Here is an 18,713-nt window from a genome sequence, read left to right as displayed (position 1 = left end):
GTCAACGGGCCATGCGAGGTGACCTGCAGTCTTTTCATGGGGAGACTGCACGTCATCTCGAATGGCTCGTTGACCGCGTCGGCCTACTGGGACAGGTCACCCAGTCCGGATTCCTCCGTTTGCTGGAGCTTGTTCCGACCCCCTCCTCAACTGAACACCCTATGCGCCAGTCGTCCTCCGTGCCATCTTTCCACCCATTTGTCACCTGGGTACCCTGTGGAGCTGCCTCTGACGGTGCGGCCAGGCTGGTGGAGGACACATCCCTGCCACAGTCAGGAGTCGGACGTCCAGCAGCCCGGCCGGTGGAGGATGTGCAGGCAGCAGGAGCCAGGGCACGGGCACAGGCACAGCAGCAGCAGCAACGAGGTGGGGGCCATGATGGCTCGGGGCCTTCGACAACGGAGGGGCAGGCATCGGCCGGAGGACAGGAGGACCCAGGACGGGAAGTGTCTTCCGTGTGGCAGCGGTTGGGCCATGCCATAGATGCAGAGCGGCAGCGGGCGGAAGAGGCACGGCTCACAATAGTCTGGGCGGAGAACTCCATGCGGAGGGCCCTGAGGCGGGCCGAGTGCCTCAAGGCAATCCGCAGGGAGTTGGAGGAGAACATGTCGTCATCCCTGCAGACCCTTGGGGCCATGGAAGAGGACCGCCTCCGGGACATTGAGCAGGAGTTTGATGATGCCCTGGCCCGGAACATCCAGAAGTGAGCCGTCGGACTAGCCCGCTGCCCTTGTAAATAGTTCTTTAGTGTTAAGTTTCCTTTCGGTTTTGTTTTGTTTTGGGGCGCTTGGACAATGCCCCAACTTCTTGTATATATTTCTTCATTATGTAGGATTTTATTTTATACGTTTCATTCAAAGGATTGCGCACATGGACCCTGGATGTTCACTTTGTACATAGTTTGACAATGGATTTGGATTGTTGATTTTTTTTTCCCATGGATCAATGGTTTTTTATTATTTTTGCACCTTGGATTTATTTTCTCAGACTGACACTTTGGAGACTTGCTTTTGGATTGCTTTTCATTTGGATTTCATGCGTCATTTTTTTCATTTATTGGACATGCTGGATTTCTTTGTTTATTTCCATTTTATTGCCTTGCTTTTCTGTTTAATACATTATCATTTGGTACTTCAATGTGTGGTATTCTCTCTTTGGTTTCATGCATGTCGCAATGTGTGTTTTTTCATTCACATGCTGTCATTGTGTGGGTTTGACGGATATATGTTGATGTGCAGACCAGCCATTTGGGATGCATCATGTGCTGGTGATTTCTTTGTGGGGTGGATGTCATACCTGGTGGTGTGTTCGGACTGGGGTGGTGTGGGCAGTGTATTGAGGGGGCATGGGGGACATGGTTATGAATCGTAATGAGGTGTTGGGGGGACATGTATGGGGGCCTGCTGGCAGGTGCCCCGCAATGCTGGGGGGTGGGGGTGCAGGGGGACATGAGTGGAACATGAGTGGGGGCCTGCTAGCAGGTGCCCCGCAGTGCTGGGGGGTGGGGGTGCAGGGGGACATGAGTGGGGTCTGCTGGCAGGTGCCCCACAGTGTTGGGGGGTGGGGGTGCTAGGAGACATGCGTTGTTGATCAGTAGTGCAAGGTGACATGTGGCTTGGCTGGGGGACATGCCCATGGTGGATGGGCTGCCTGCGGGACATTATCAGGGGTGCAGGGTAGTCCCCTGTGTTGTGGGCTACCTGCAGGGGCCGTGGAGGGTGTAGAGGGAACACCTGGGAGGACCCACATGGCCAATTCACGTGTAGTACTCCCCGGAACCCCTGAAATACACGTACCCTGCTGAATTTGCGTGTGAAACTTCCTGCGCGCCCCTAAATGACGTGCAAAGGGGTACGCGACAAACACGGCACCCGCTGTGTGAATGATCGATAGCGTGTGCGTGTATTTCGTGGGTGCACGGGAAGTTTAACACGTGATCGGGCCTGGGGGAGCGGGGTACGTGTATTTCAGGGGCTCGCGGGAAATTTAACACGCGATCGGGTCTGGGGGAGTGGGTACGTGTATTTCCGTATGAACCCCAACGCCTGCAGAACACACGCACCGCACCCCACGAAAAGCACGTACAGAGCAATGGAAATCCACGTGGGATCCTCAAGCCCTGCCAGGGCAATGCCCGTGCGTGATACGTCACAGATGCGCTTACGCGCTAAGGGCCTTTGGTCCAATGGAATCGCGTATGCGTGCTGACGCGCTTACGCGCTAAGGGCCTTTCCTCGAATTACACGCTGATGTGCAGAATTTTCACGTGCCAAATCACTCCATATCAAGCAGGCCACGCGTAAGCACACGGAAGACTACGCTCCTGCCCAAAAGGCCGAATTACTGCCCCCCAGAGCCCCGAGCAGCCTCCCATCATCTGCTGCCTGCCTGCCTGCCTGCTGTCATCGTGCCCTGCCATTTGGTGCCTGCACATCAGCCTTCTGTAGGGGTCCAGTTGCTGTGTCCACCCCTGCTGGAACAGAAGACTCCCGACTGGGATACCATTGCTCCACAGCCCAGCCCCAGGACCCAGTTGCCCACCCACGCCTGCTTCAGTCAGAAGGAAGTTGGTGTCCTGGTGGAGCTTGTCCTGGGGCATTATGATACCCTCTTCGGATCATCACGCGCCGACAAGGAAGGACGGGACAGGATCTGGGACGACTTTGTGGTTGCCATCAACGCGGAGGGGGTGGCAACCCGCAACATCAAGCAAGTCAAGAAGCGCTGGGAGGACTTGAGGTCCAGGACCCTCATGAAGGCCCGGCGCCTCGTGGGTGGGGGCCGGGGCAGCATGAGTAACATCCAGCTGAGGGTCCTGGAACGCGTACGCCCAGCGCTCCATGCCCAGATCCTTGAGAGGCAGACCCGTCTGGAGTCGAGCGGTAAGTGGCCAAGCATTGCTGTGTGAGACAGGGCATGTTGCAGTGTGCTGGTTGTCTGATACTTGCCAGTATGTGTGACATAGGCCATGTACGCGTGTGTGTGTGCAGGGACATCATGGTCATGCATATGAGATCAGTAATGTGTGAAGCACACGGTTGGTGTATGTGTTTAAATGTAACATGGGGAGCCCTATGCGGAATGGACACATGAGAGCATGCCAGTCTCTGTTCCTGCACATGGTTGGGGGTGAGGGATGGGTGCTGATGCCATGTACATGTATGGTGTCCATGTCTGTGTGTCTGACCTGCGTGTCTGTGACTTGTGAATGCCATGGATGCATGACACATGTCTGTGACAATGTTCAGAATCACTGATGCAGCCTAGTTATCCTTGCATCCACTGTGTCTGGGGTGTACGAGTCCGGATGGATGAAAGTACGGTGAAGTGTGTGCATGTGATAGGCATGACCCATGATGCATGTGAGTTCAAAAACAACATTGTATGTTTCAAGAGTCCCTTGGACATGTTTGCTAATGTCCATAGCATGCACCATGCCTGTTACTGCATGTGTTTTGCCTGCACTGACCCATGTGTTGTGGAGGGACATGATGGAAGTGATCTTTGACAGTGCTACTCATCTGCTATTGCTTCCTGTCTAGGCGACCATTGTTCTGTACCCTGATGCTTGTGTTCTATGTCTCTCTCTACACAGCGCAAAGTGAAGAAGAGGGCGGAGACGGCGCTGTGGAGCAAAGCGGCGGGGATGCCCCCATGGCTGCAGCGGAAGGGGTGGGTGAGCCCCCACAGGGGCTTGCAACGGCGGAAGTCGGGGTGGAGCCATCCAGGTTGGTGGTTTCCACAGAGGAGGAGGAGGCCGCTACTGAGCCGCACATGGGGCCAGGTGGGGGCATCCCTGCTGGTGCAAGTGGTGCAGTCCAGGGGCAGGAGGCAGCACAGGTCGCCATGGAGGTGCCTGTGCATGTCACTGTCCCTGACACTGTGACTGCACCACAATGCACCAGCAGGGATGCCCCATCTCAGGCCCGTCCGCAGGTAGGGGGGATGTCCATGTCATCTGACTCCCCTCCACCTGCGGACGAGGGGACCCCTGGCCATATGGAGAAGGTCCTGATTGGTGTCGCGTTGCGCAGGGGTGTCATTCGTGATGAGGTGCGTGCTTCCCGGGGGGAGCACGCACGTCATCACGAAGAGCACCGTGCCAACCTGGCCCAGTTAGGAGCGGCCGTTGTCGGGGGTTTCGTACACGTGTCGGGCACTCTGGCGACCCTCTCCTCCTCTGTGGAGGCTATGCGCCAGTCGTTCTCCATGCCGTCTTCCGGCCCAGATGCCACCAGGGCCCCCTGTGGACCTGCCCCGACCAATGCAGCCAACTCGGTGGGGATCCCATCCCTGCCACAGTCGGGAGTCGGAGGTCCAGCAGGGGTGGACACACCAGCAACTGGACCCCAGCACATGGAGGATGTGACGGCATCATCGGGCAGGGCACGTGCACGACGGCGTCGGTGGATTCCATCAGCCTGGATGCCGTCGTGCTGGCACAGGCAGTTGGCAGTTGCGTCGGAGGCAGCGGCAGGCTCGACGTGGGAGGCATCATGGCTCGGGGCCATCAACATCAGGGTGGCAGGCATCGGCCGGAGGGCAGGAGAACCCTGGAATGGGAGTGTCTTCCGTGTGGGAGCGGTTGGGCCAGCAGGTAGGTGCGGAGCGGCAGCGGGCAGAGGAGGAACGGCTCACAATGGTCAGGGCGGAGAACTCCATGCGGAGGGCGCTGAGGCGGGCTGAGTGCCTCGAGGGTATTCGCAGGGAGTTGGAGCTGGACACTGCCTTATCCCTGCGAGACCACGGGGCCAGGGAACATGCCCGCCTCCAAGCCATTGAACAGGAGTTCGATGATGCCCTGGCCCATGACAACAACCAGTGAGCCGTCGGACTAGCCCGCTGCCCTTGTAAATAGTTATGTAGTTAGTGTTAGGTTTCCTTTTTTATTTTTTTGGACCTTTTGGACAATGGACCACATTTTTGTATATAGTTTTTTCATTAGGTAGTGTTATTAGATAGGTTTCATTTCTTCCATTGGGATCATGGACCCTGGATTGTTTATCTGTATATAGTTGACTGTTGGATTTTATTTTCTTATTTTGAATTTACCCATGGAGCAATGGTTTTCGGTTTTGATTTTCCATTGGATTTACTTTTTGGAACTGTGACTTTGGACACCTTTCCTTTGGATTTTGATTTGTGGTTTTACATTATTTTACGGACATGCTGCTTTTGGTTTTTAATTCCCATTGTTGTTTGTTTATTTTTGATTCCATTTATGTTGCTTTTAATACATTTTCTTCATCAAAGTTCAATGTGTAGTATCATCTCATTGGTTTCATGCATATCATGATATGGGTTTTGACATTCACTGACACCCATTGTGTGTATGTGAGGGACATGTGTTCATTTACATACTTGCCATTGGGATTGTATCATGTACTTGGCATTTCTAAGTGGGTGGATGCAATACTTGGTCGGGTGTTTGGCATGTGGAGGCAGCCCATAAGGGCCAGGGATCTAGATTGTGATGACGTGTTGGCTGGGGGACATGAGTCGGGGCCTGCTGGCAGGTGCCTCACAGTGCTGGGGGGTGGGGGTGCAGGGGGACATGAGTTGGACATGAGTGGGGGCTTGGTGGATGGTGCCCTGCACTGCTGGGGGGTGGGGGTGCTGGGAGACATGAGTGTGGGCCTGGTGGAGGGTGCCCCACAGTGCTGGGGGGGTGGGGTGCAGGGGGACATGAGTTGGACATGAGTGGAGGCCTGGTGGAGGGTGCCCTGCACTGCTGGGGGGTGGGGGTGCTGGGAGACATGTGTGGGGGCCTGGTGGAGGGTGCCCCTGGATGCTGGGGGTGGGGGTGCTGGGAGACATGTGTGGGGGCCTGGTGGAGGGTGCCCCTGGATGCTGGGGGGTGGGGGTGCTGGGAGACATGAGTGTGGGCCTGGTGCAGGGTGCCCCACAGTGCTGGGGGGTGGGGGAGCAGGGGGACATGAGTGGGACATGAGTGGGGGCCTGCTGGCAGGTGCCCCACAGTGCTGGGGGGTGGGGGTGCAGGGGGACATGAGTTGGACATGAGTTGGACATGAGTAGGGGCCTGGTGGAGGGTGCCCTGCACTGCTGGGGGGTGGGGTGCTGGGAGACATGTGTGGGGGCCTGGTGGGGGGTGCACCTGGATGCTGGGGGGTGGGGGTGCTGGGAGACATGTGTGGGGGCCTGGTGGAGGGTGCCCATGACTGCTGGGGGGTGGGGGTGCTGGGAGACATGTGTGGGGACCTGGTGGAGGGTGCCCTGCACTGCTGGGGGGTGGGGGTGCTGGGAGACATGAGTGTGGGCCTGGTGGAGGGTGCCCCTGGATGCTGGGGGTTGGGGGTGCTGGGAGACATGTGTGGGGGCCTGGTGGAGGGTGCCCATGACTGCTGGGGGGTGGGGGTGCTGGGAGACATGAGTGTGGGCCTGGTGGAGGGTGCCCCTGGATGCTGGGGGGTGGGGGTGCTGGGAGACATGTGTGGGGGCATGGTGGAGGGTGCCCCACAGTGCTGGGGGGTGGGGGTGCAGGTGGACATGAGTTGGACATGAGTGGGGGCCTGGTGGAGGGTGCCCATGACTGCCGGGGGGTGGGGGTGCTGGGAGACATGAGTGTGGGCCTGGTGGAGGGTGCCCCTGGATGCTGGGGGGTGGGGGTGCTGGGAGACATGTGTGGGGGCATGGTGTAGGGTGCCCCACAGTGCTGGGGGGTGTGGGTGCAGGGGGACATGAGTTGGACATGAGTGGGGGCCTGGTGGAGGGTGCCCTGCACTGCTGGGGGTGGGGGTGCTGGGAGACATGTGTGGGGGTCTGGTGGAGGGTGCCCCTGGATGCTGGGGGGTGGGGGTGCTGGGAGACATGTGTGGGGGCCTGGTGGAGGGTGCCCCTGGATGCTGGGGGGTGGGGTGCTGGGAGACATGAGTGTGGGCCTGGTGGAGGGTGCCCCACAGTGCTGGGGGGTGGGGGTGCAGGGGGATATGAGTTAGACATGAGTGGGGGCCTGGTGGAGGGTGCCCTGCAATGCTGTGGCGTGGGGGTGCTGGGAGACATGTGTGGGGGCCTGGTGGAGGGTGCCCCTGGATGCTGGGGGGTGGGGGTGTTGGGAGACATGTGTGGGGGCCTGGTGGAGGGTGCCCCTGGATGCTGGGGGGTAGGGGTGCTGGGAGACATGTGTGGGGGGATGGTGGAGGGTGCCCCTGGATGCTGGGGGGTGGGGGTGCTGGGAGACATGAGTGTGGGCCTGGTGGAGGGTGCCCCACAGTGCTGGCGGTGGGGGTGCAGAGGGTCATGTGTGGGGGCCTGGTGGAGGGTGCCCTGCACTGCTGGGGGGTGGGGGTGCTGGGAGACATGTGTGGGGCATAGTGGAGGGTACCCTGCACTGCCGGGGGGTGGGGGTGCTGGGAGACATGTGTGGGGGCCTGATGGAGGGTGCCCTGCACTGCTGGGGGGTGGGGGTGCTGGGAGACATGTGTGGGGGCCTGGTGGAGGGTGCCCATGACTGCTGGGGGTGGGGGTGCTGGGAGACATGAGTGTGGGCCTGGTGGAGGGTGCCCCTGGATGCTGGGGGGTGGGGGTGCTGGGAGACATGTGTGGGGGCATGGTGGAGGGTGCCCCACAGTGCTGGGGGGTGGGGGTGCAGGGGGACATGAGTTGGACATGAGTGGGGGCCTGGTGGAGGGTGCCCTGCACTGCTGGGGGTGGGGGTGCTGGGAGACATGTGTGGGGGCCTGGTGGAGGGTGCCCCTGGATGCTGGGGGACGGGGGTGCTGGGAGACATGTGTGGGGGCCTGGTGGAGGGTGCCCCTGGATGCTGGGGGGTGGGGGTGCTGGGAGACATGAGTGTGGGCCTGGTGGAGGGTGCCCCACAGTGCTGGGGGGTGGGGGTGCAGGGGGACATGTGTTGGACATGAGTGGGGGCCTAATGGAGGGTGCCCTGCACTGCTGGGGCGGTGGGGTGCTGGGAGACATGTGTGGGGGCCTGGTGGAGGGTGCCCCTGGATGCTGGGGGGTGGGGGTGCTGGGAGACATGGGTGGGGGCCTGGTGGAGGGTGCCCCTGGATGCTGGGGGTGGGGGTGCTGGGAGACATGTGTGGGGGCATGGTGGAAGGTGCCCCTGGATGCTGGGGGGTAGGGGTGCTGGGAGACATGAGTGTGGGCCTGGTGGAGGGTGCCCCACAGTGCTGGGGGGTGGGGGTGCAGGTGGACATGTGTGGGGGCCTGTTGGAGGGTGCCCTGCACTGCTGGGGAGTGGGGGTGCTGGGAGACATGTGTGGGGTCCTGGTGGAGGGTGCCCCTGGATGCTGGGGGGTGGGGTGCTGGGAGACATGTGTGGGGGCATGGTGGAGGGTGCCCTGCACTGCTCGGGGGTGGGGGTGCTGGGAGACATGTGTGGGGGCCTGGTGGAGGGTGCCCCTGGATGCTGGGGGGTGGGGGTGCTGGGAGACATGAGTGTGTGCCGGGTGGAGGGTGCCCCACAGTGTTGGGGGGTGGGGGTGCAGGGGGACATGAGTTGGACATGAGTGGGGGCCTGGTGGAGGGTGCCCTGCACTGCTGGGGGTTGGGGGTGCTGGGAGACATGTGTGGGGCCTGGTGAAGGGTGCCCCTGTATGCTGGGGGGTGGGGGTGCTGGGAGACATGTGTGGGGGCATGGTGGAGGGTGCCCTGCACTGCTGGGGGGTGGGGGTGCTGGGAGACATGTGTGGGGGCCTGGTGGAGGGTGCCCCTGGATGCTGGGGGGTGGGGGTGCTGGGAGACATGTTTGGGGGCCTGGTGGAGGGTGCCCATGAATGCTGGGGGGTGGGGGTGCTGGGAGACATGTGTGGGGGCCTGGTGGAGGGTGCCCTGCACTGCTGGGTGGTGGGGATGCTGGGAGACATGAGTGTGGGCCTGGTGGAGGGTGACCTGCATTGCTGGGGGGTGGGGGTGCAGGGGGACATGAGTTGGACATGAGTGGGGGCCTGCTGGCAGGTGCCCCACAGTGCTGGGGGGTGGGGTTGCTGGGAGACATGCGTTGTTGATCAGTAGTGCAAGGTGACATGTGGCTTGCCTGGGGGGCATGCCCATGGTGGATGGGCTGCCTGCGGGACATGAGCAGGGGTGCAGGATATTCCCCTCTGGTGTGGGCTGCCTGCAGGGGCCGTGGAGGTTGTAGAGCGAACACCTGGGAGGACCCACACAGCCAATTCACGTGTAGTACTCCCCGGAACCCCTGAAATACACATACCCTGCTCAAATTGCATGTGAGACTTCCCGCGCACACCGAAATACACGTAACCAGGACATTCCCGAGTGGAACTTCCCACGCACCCCTGAAATACACGTACCCTGCTGAATTTGCGTGTGAAACTTCCCGGGCACCCCGAAATACACGTACACAGGACATTCGCGTGTGGAACTTCCTGCGCACCCCTGAAATACACGTACCCTGCTGAATTTGCGTGTGAAACTTCCTGCGCACCCCGAAATACACGTACACAGGACATTTGCGTGTGGAACTTCCCGCGCACCCCTGAAATACACGTACCCTGATGGAATCGCGTGTGAAACTTCCCACGCACCCCTGAAATACACGTACCCTGCTGAATTTGCGTGTGAAACTTCCCGCGCACCCCTGAAATACACGTTCCCCGCTTGGCGTTTGCTGTTTGGCAGCCCTGTGAACTGGTCCAGGGTTAGCGCAGACATTTGCAATGAATTGGGGATTTTGATGGCTTTTCCTTGTGCGAGGGCGTTCTTGGGGGCGTAACTGGCGCTGCTGCAGGGTCGCTGCGCCACTCTGCGCCACGGCTGGTTTTGGAGGCTAAAATCCATGAATACGCTGTGCGATGAAATGGATTTTATCGCACGCGGCTGGTGCAGTGTATCGCACGGGGACACTGTGCGCCAGCCGCGTGCGCCACTTTTGTGCGAAATTCTATGAATTACCCTGAATATGTTTTAATAGATAAACACCAATCACCAATGTAGTGACAGAACACTAAATAATATCTTTAATACACAAGGAGTAAGTAATGAGCAAAATAGTTGCAGCACAGAAAATAATACTTTTGTGTTGGTTCAAATCAGATAGCACTGTGGTTAGCAGTTCCCCCTGCAACACCCCTCAACCCCCAATAGAAATGCAAAGAGATAGGAGGAGAGAGCAGATATTCAGGAATAGCACAAATCAAACAGAATATCAGTCCCTCTTTCCCCCAGCAAACACAAGAGAAAAACGGAATTCAGCTGTCAGACTGTCTTTCAGGATTGACTTTAGAATGGACTGGGCAAAAACACCAAATATGGTCAAAATTGCTGAAATTGTTATAAATTCTTATGGGAGCCGCTTTGCATAGTTGCACACAAGCACAAGCAATGATTTGGTCAACAGAAAACAATTGAAATCTTAAGGTCCAAGTCGGAAGCAGTTAAAAGCTATTTTACACGTGTAAACTTTCTCAGGATTTTAAAATTGCCGCACACCTTTTCGTGCGCGATATTCAGGATAACAGGAGAATCGCAGGTGCAGTGCGGATTTGGGTTATATGGATCGGTACAAGCTACAAGTAGGAGTTGTAATTTCGTTTCTATCACAAATACTGAGGGAGTTATGGAATTTTTAGTGGAGGTCATTTTTGGAAAGTAGGCGTAAGAATGAAAAACAGAAATGCACTTTTAAAAATGACAAATGAGTTTGCTTACACCAGGGGATGACTATGAAGAAGCGAATACCACACAGGGATTACAGTCACTGGATCAGGGTGACCACCTGATAAGGAAACCTGACTTCTTCAGATGAGAAAACGGTCAGCGCAAAGGTAGTTCTCACAATACTGGTTCTGAAGGAAAGATAGGATGGATTGGATAGGGATAGGGCAATGCAAAGATACTCCTAACAATGCTGGTTCTAAATGAAAGATCGGATGGGTTGGATAGGGACAAGACTATGCAAATATACCATGGGACACAGTTCTTCCTATTTATACTCACTGGATAAGTTTTAATTGGGACCGTCAGTTCTGGTCATGGATTGGATCTGGTCTAGGAAAAACAGCACTTCAGTCACGGGACTGGATCCTCTAGGCCAGTCACCAGATTGGCACAGGATCTGCTCTCCTAGTCTGTGGGGATTTGGATCAGCTGGATGGCGAGTTCCTCAGGCAAGCCTAGTGGTGGCAAGCCAGAGAATGTTTGGATACTGGTTCAAAATGGCCTTCTCACACCACACAGTGCTTTACTGAGGGGGGAGAATAATTTGAGGATTGGGGCCTTGATGGAAATCAATAGTCTCTATTGCCGGCAAGAGATTTGGCATCTGGATCAGGAAGAATATTTAAAGCTGGATGTAGGAAGCTGGATCAGAGTGCTTTGCCGGAATCAGGAAGGTGGCTGGATCAGTGAGCCCCTATCTGCTCTCTGATGTCTCTATTTATGCCTTAACAATGACATCACAAAGGGGTGTGTGGGCCAGCTTAGCTTTCCCCTTTGAAAGGTGATTGGGTCAGAGTCTACTATCTGCCTTGATAGGAGGAGAGAAACACAGTGTCATCTTTATGGTTTATAATGTTATGATGCTCAGAATCCACCCCATGCCACTGGAACGCAAAGTCTAATTTTGGCAAAATACATATTTACACATGTGCAACCTCTATAAAAATCACATATACAGATTGCATATTTTACAAAGCAGCTATTCCCCAAAACCCCGTAGCTGTGGGATCCTGTTTCCCCTTTCTATGGATTTTTGCCCTTTTCACTATGAACACACTTTTCAATTTTTATTCAAGTTTCCACAAATGTGCGTGTTTAACATGGGAATGAGTGTATAAAGTTTGACAATTCTAGCGGAAATACAGACCCCATAAAGCCACATTTATTGCCATTCATGTTCAGAATAAGCTACACGTTTGTACTAAGTTTTCAAAGGTAGTGCTAAAAATTAGGTTAATTAATCTACCATTTTCAGATTTTGCACCCCTTTTGATAATAAGTTATACACCTTCTAAAAATGTCCATTACATATCCTAACACCAAATGGTCAGTCTTTATCACTGCTTGAAGCATGTCGTGGCCCCCTTCTTTGGAATTTGCTTCTGTCAGCCAGGAGTTTCCTGTGCTGCAGCAGTTGTATGGCCTTTCACACTTTCAATGTCCTGGGTGGAGGATGATCATTGTTCCTTTGCCCTTTGGATCAGATTCTGTTCAAATCCCGCAATCAACACCTCCTTTTGAGTTTCTGCTGAAGGAAGGCCTTCCTTTTGTGAGAAAAACCTGCTATTCCAGTTTTGCAGCTTCAGCCAAACTAATTAATTTTTAAATTTAGCAAAACCCACATTTGTTGCATCACATACAAATGCATTTCTTTCTTGGCCTTAAAAACTGTGGAATCAAAATACAACTACAATATGTATTCCTTTTTGGCAACAATCCTGTTTAGGTTTGCTAATTCAGCAGACTTTGTTTTTTGGTTGTAGGTTATTTTAAAGCGTTCTCAGTCTCCTCTGACAGCTGTCATTCAGGCGACCACGGGTACTGCACCCAGATTTTGGCATGGCTGTCAGTTTCCAGACAATCCAGTTTTCTGATGAATGTTTTTACTCTTCGTATCAGGACTTTGTATGTTTACAATGCTTCATTAGATGCATGACTTTTAGCACCAGGCAAGATTGTGAATGTTGAACAGTGTTGTGTTATAGGCATTTTGGAGTTTTTGGCAACAAAGCAAATGACAATTGTAGGCACATTTTTGGGTTTCATTTGAAACGTGCTGCTTTTATCTGTACACTCTGTTTGCTGGTCAGGAGACCCACTGGCACATTTCTGCAGGGTGTGCTCCATTCCACTACACATGCACCATGGATGGCAGGTTGTGCATCCCTCTTTTTGTGTGCTGAAATATGCGGTTTTTGTGTTTTTGCCGGTTTTCGGCACGCACAAGGGTTTTGCCGCCATTGTTGCTGTTTCTATCCCCATAACTGGCAGAGTGATGCCGCATAGCATAGCGGAGTGGGTCAATACATCCCACATTTTATAGCAGGTAAGGCTAGTTGGCATTTTCTTGGTTTGGCCGTTTACCGGGCTTTTCGTAAGGCTCTTATTACAGTGTATAGATGGTATCAATGTTCTTGCCAGGTTGGACTGTGGATTACAATGTCATCGATGTATGCAAAGCAAAATTCCAAATAAGGTTGGAGCATCTTATCCATCAGCCTTTGGAAAGTTGCTGGGGCACCATGCAACCCAAAGGGTAAGACTTTAAACTGATATAGACCTAGTGGGGTGGCAAACGCGGTCTTTTCTTTATCTGGTCTGTGTAGAGGAACTTGCCAGTACCATTTGTTTAAGTCTAGGGTGGACAAATTGACGGCACTACCCAATTTGTCAATGAGGTCGTCAATACGAGGAATTGGGTAGGCGTTGAAGGCTGAGTTTTTATTTACCTTTAGGAAGTCTATACAGAACCTCCAACTCTTGTCTGGCTTTTCTACTAATACAATGGGGAGAACAGGGGACTGGTAGATGGCTCAATTAGATTGGCCTGGAGCATTTTCTCTACTTCATTGATGAGAATTTTTCTACTGGCCTCAGGTATTCGATATGGTTTGAGATGTACTACATTGCCTGCAGGAGTGCGGATATGATGATATATTCCTTTCACCCTGCCAGGCTCTTCACGGAACACGCCAGGGATTTGGTCTAGCAATTCAAGAAGATCTTTTTGTTGGGTCTCAGTGATATCAGAGCGAATCAGAATATTGTTGTTCAACTCTTCCATTGTTCTGCAAGACAACATGGTGGCATTAGACTCAGAGGTATTCTCTTTCCACTCTTTTTACAAAGTTTGTGTGGTAAATTTGAACCTGCTGACGACGGTCTGGCTGGGCGATCTTATAATTACACTGACCTGTCTTGTCCAATAACTCATATGGCCCATGTCATTTAGAAATAAGCTCGTTATCTGAGATAGGGAGAAGTACAAGGACTCTTTGCCTGATGGAAAAATACCTAAGTGACGCTTCTTATCATAGGATGCCTTTTGAAGGCTTTGGGCCTTAACAAGATTCCATATGTTCACTTAACCGGGAGGCTGTTTCAGACAATAGAATTGGAGCTTCTTCCCTTTCCTCACAGGTTTCTCAAAGCATATCTATTATACAGCTGGCTTCTCGCCCATACACGAGTTTGAATGGTGAGAAACAGTGAAGGGTACTGTTTTTCTTATGACAAACTGAGACCACAGAATCCTCTGATCCCAATTGGTCCTGTCCTTATCAACCAGCGTTTTAAGAATGGTTTTAAGGGTCTTATTAAACCGTTCAACCAACCCGTCCATTTGGGGTGGTAAACCGACGTCCTCAAGGTGGTTATATGAAGTATCTATTTTACTTCCCCATTAGCTTAATCATAAAGGTGGTACCTTGGTCCGTTAATAGGTTCTTGGTCTGTTAAAATGGCCTTAGGGAAGCCCACTCGAGAAAAGAAGGGAAGTACTTTCTTGAGTATCTGCTGGTTGGTGTTATTACGTAGGAGAAATGCCAATGGGTGTTGGGTGGCATAGTTAAGTATAACCAACACATATGTGTTACCTAACTTAGATTTTTCAAAGGGGTCAATGATGTCCATCCCAAACCTCAGAAATTGCAGTTCGATCATGGGTAATGGATTTAAGGGGGCTGGTGGTGGTAAATCAGTACTGGTATGCTGACATATTTTACAGGTTTTAACAAAGTGTTTTGTGTCAACATGTATCGCTGGTCAATAAAACTGATTGGCTAAATAAGCCTCTGTCTTGGCTTGACCAAAATATCCTCCTGTGAGATGTGAGTCTGCGATCTCAAGCACTATTTGTTTGTGACTTCGGGGAACCACTAGTTGTACTCTTGACATACCTTCAGAACATCCTCTATACATGAGTCCTTTCTTTAAAGAGAAAAAGTCCCTCCTCCCATCTAACCCTCACACTCAGGTGCAACATGTAGGAAGGCTTCAGCCAGTAAAGAATCGTTCCACTGAGCAAAGGCCAAGTCGGAGAGCATGTCAGAGCTTTCATCATGGATGGCTGGGATTTCGGTAGAACTAGGTTCAGCATCAGCTTCCACAAAACCTAGAGACCCTCTTTCAGTAATATCGTTCCCAGTCTCTTCTCTAGGAATAGGCAACATTACTCTTTCAAGCATTCCCAGGACTATTTGATCTCCTGCCTGGATCTGAAATGCCTCCTAACCATGGTTCTGGAAAAGTACCTTCACACCACCTCTAAATTCAGGCTCAATCTACTGGGCCAGGACATTGATGCCAAAATTCCATGCAATTCCAGACTTGGGTGCCAACCTTACGTATGTTCCAGGAGGTGGAATAAGAACAAGATCAGTAGGGATAAGATGTCTTTCTTTCGGCATGATGGTTTCTGTTTGGCTGCTACAAATATCAAACCCAACAGACCCTTTAGTGGCCACTGTAGGATTGGAAGACCTATCACTTAACTTTCTCATACTTCAGGGTACCCCAACTTGTTTCAGTTGAGTTGCAACCCACTTCTAACACATATGTGAGACATGCATGGTATCAAGAGAGACACAGACTCAACAGAATTTGTTTTACAACCTTTATTTACTAAGACTCCTGGGTGTTTGGAATGTCTGACTGGCCCCAACTTTAAAGGGATGGTTCCCTTAACTGATGTTTCTAATAGCCGTTGTCGTCTAATAGTCCAAAACAAAAGTCTGTCTGTGCCTAAACCTATGCTTGCCCTCATGCATTACAAAAATGTGATAGGAAGTCTTTTTGAAAAGGAAAAATAGTGGTTCAACAAAAATGACAAAACCAGAGTTGGTTTCAAGTGGTTTTCTAATCAGGTGCAATTTGGTCAATGTCACAAAGATGTGCTCACTGTATGAGCTGTTTGAAAGACCTTCTGCACAGGGCCCTCACATGCTCAGCAGGCCTTTCAGGGTACCCTTCCCCAAGCTGAGGCCTCTTTCTGCATTCAAAACATAAAGCAATATGTATCACAGTTCCGTCTTGATCTCTCAGGATGACCTTCCTCAAGCTTAGGCCCCTCTATTTGCAAACACCAATTTATCTCTTCTGGATGCGCCTTTTCCATATATATATAAAAAAAAAGAAATAATGAGTAAACATTGGAATGTACTTCTGACAGATCCAGATCTCACTAGAATACTGAACACTGTCCCTAGTGTTGCTTATCGTAAAGCTCCCACTTTGAAAACTATTTTGTCCCCCAGCATGGTGATTACAGAAAAAATCACTGATAGTCATTTTATGAAACAAGAAGCTGGAGGGTTTTGGAAATGTGCAAATTGTAAAATGTGTAATTTTGCTTCCAAGAAACCCTTTATTAGCTGTAATGGCTTAAAATGGAGACATAAACACAAAAACACTTGTACTACCAAGTTTGTAGTATATGCTATTACATGTGAATGTGGGTTACATTACATTGGTTCGACAATAGGAACTCTTAAACTATGCATATTCCAACACTACAGAGTGATCAAAAATGGGGACCTCACCAACCCACTGACGGGACATTTTATTGAAAAACACAAAGGTGATGTAAAAGCTATGTCATTTTTGGGACTTGCCCATATTCCACTTCATAAGAGACTGGGCAATCGAGAACTGAAACTGCGACAGCTAGAAGCCACATTAATTTGCAAATTTGACACATTGAGACCCCTGGGACTAAATATCGACCTGGAATTGTTTGTGTTTTTACAATGAATTTATGAAAAGGACATTTGAAACAATGCGATGTTGCACTTGCACTTTAATCAACCTGTATGGCTGAATCATATATTGATGTGAAACATGTTTCGATTCTATGATTTTGCACTGGCACTTTACTACAATTTATGCTCTAATTATGGAGACATTATTGCAATAGATGCATTATGCACTATCTGCCTGTTGTCTAATATGGCATCTCGTGGAACTATTGTGTTTAGAATATGCTGAGGTCTATGCAGATTGATGCAGTTTACCTTGTCTAAGAATTAGGATGAGGCGCCTTCAAGGTACAATATATGTAGGGGCATGTCATGTAACAAGATACCTAAGAAAGAAAATGTGCTGTGCTCATCTCTGGCTTTTGCTTAAGGCATTCTAAACCATGGGTTGAAATGATCGATCGTTTCATCATGTAGGATGAAACCGAACCATTTTTATACAATTTTTGCGAACTGGCGCAGATGAACACATTATTACAAATTTTAATATGGTGTCAGGAGGCAGGTTCTGGCGTATGGTAGGCAGCCTCTCCCCTTTGCTTTTATATTTCTCCAAGATGGTATTTAGCTGATATGGAGATAGTACTAACTTAGGTACATGGCTTTTGAATCCTTTCATAAATGGCCGCGGCTGTGCACGTTAGCAATCCCAGCCTCTTGCGATCACATGATCGTCAAAACGAAATCAAGGGGGAGGAGCCTAATACCAATGCCGGTCCTGCACCTGTTTTTATAAAAGGAAGGTGTTCTCACGTATTAAGGAATAAAAGCCTGAGGAAGCTTGGTACACAAGCGGAATGCGTGGCGGTTTCCACCCTGGTGGGGTGAGTGGCCCTCATTACGACCCTGGCGGAAAGGGGTTTACGCCGGCGTAAACCATGGCGCCCCTTTCCGCCTGACTACGAGTTCCCGTAGCGCCATGGTGATTTTTACGCCTGCTTTTTGCAGGCGGAAAAATCCATGGCGCTACGGGACTTGTTGTTAATTACGCCACCGTAATTTACGGTGGCGTAATTAACGCCTTCCCCACTCCCATTATACCCTATGGGGCAAAAATGGGAATGGGGAAGGGTAAATGGGGATTGGGGACTTACCGCCCCGCCAAGGTCGGAATGGGGCGGTAAGTCCGCCAACCACCATGGCGGAGTTGGCAGCTTTGCGCCATGGACCATGGTGCAAATTGCACCATGGTCCTCCGCCAGGGTCGTAATGAGGCCCAGTGTCTTTTAACCTGTTTGTCAGCAAGGGAGGCAGAAGAGATGCCTACCCTCTTTAAGCCATTAGGCAGTGTTGGTTGCACGAGATCTCCTTTCTCATAGGCCATCCTCTCACGGGGTAGAATCAGAGGCTTTCAAATACGCAAGGCTCTTTTCTTGTCCTTGGTGCGACCAATTTGGCCCTCTTTTCTCTCTCTGTTTTCGCATGCTCCTTTCCCTTTGTCATGCACACTTGCACTGTCCTTTTTATTCCTTTTGTGTGTTGTGCCTCCTGCGCGCCTCTGCTACTTTACTACGCACCTATGTGCTTTTTTCTGTCTTTCCGGGTCACTCACACTCTTTTTGCATTGTCCTTTCCTTTCATACCTCTTGCACCTTTTCCATTTCCCTTTGCGCCTCTTGCACCTCTTTCCTTTTCCCGTAGTTCCTCTTGCACCTCTTTCACGGGTTTCAAGCCCCCCCTTGCATTTACATTACTTCACTGTCCAATTCTACTTTCTTTATTCTTGCACACACGCACGTCTTCCCAGTTTTGCACTTATACTTATCACTGTTATTAGATAATAATAATTATTATAATTGTTTTTTTATAACGCGCTTAATACCAAAGAGGTTTCTAAGCATGGACACGGGATTCGAACCTGTGTTGCTCTGCATCATCTTGCTTCCTAGACAAGTCTGTTGCCACTGAGCAATACTACTTGTGCCTCTGTTACTCTGTCAATGTCCTTGCAAGCTTTGAAATCTTCCCGCTAGCTTCAATTGAACACTCCCACAAATGCAGTCCTCATCCGTAGACTTT

The sequence above is a fragment of the Ambystoma mexicanum genome, chromosome 9 (genome assembly GCF_040938575.1).
Source record: "Ambystoma mexicanum isolate Mex_15411 chromosome 9, UKY_AmexF1_1, whole genome shotgun sequence".
In the NCBI taxonomy this organism is placed as follows: Eukaryota; Metazoa; Chordata; class Amphibia; order Caudata; family Ambystomatidae; genus Ambystoma; species Ambystoma mexicanum.
This window is presented reverse-complemented; position numbering follows the sequence as displayed.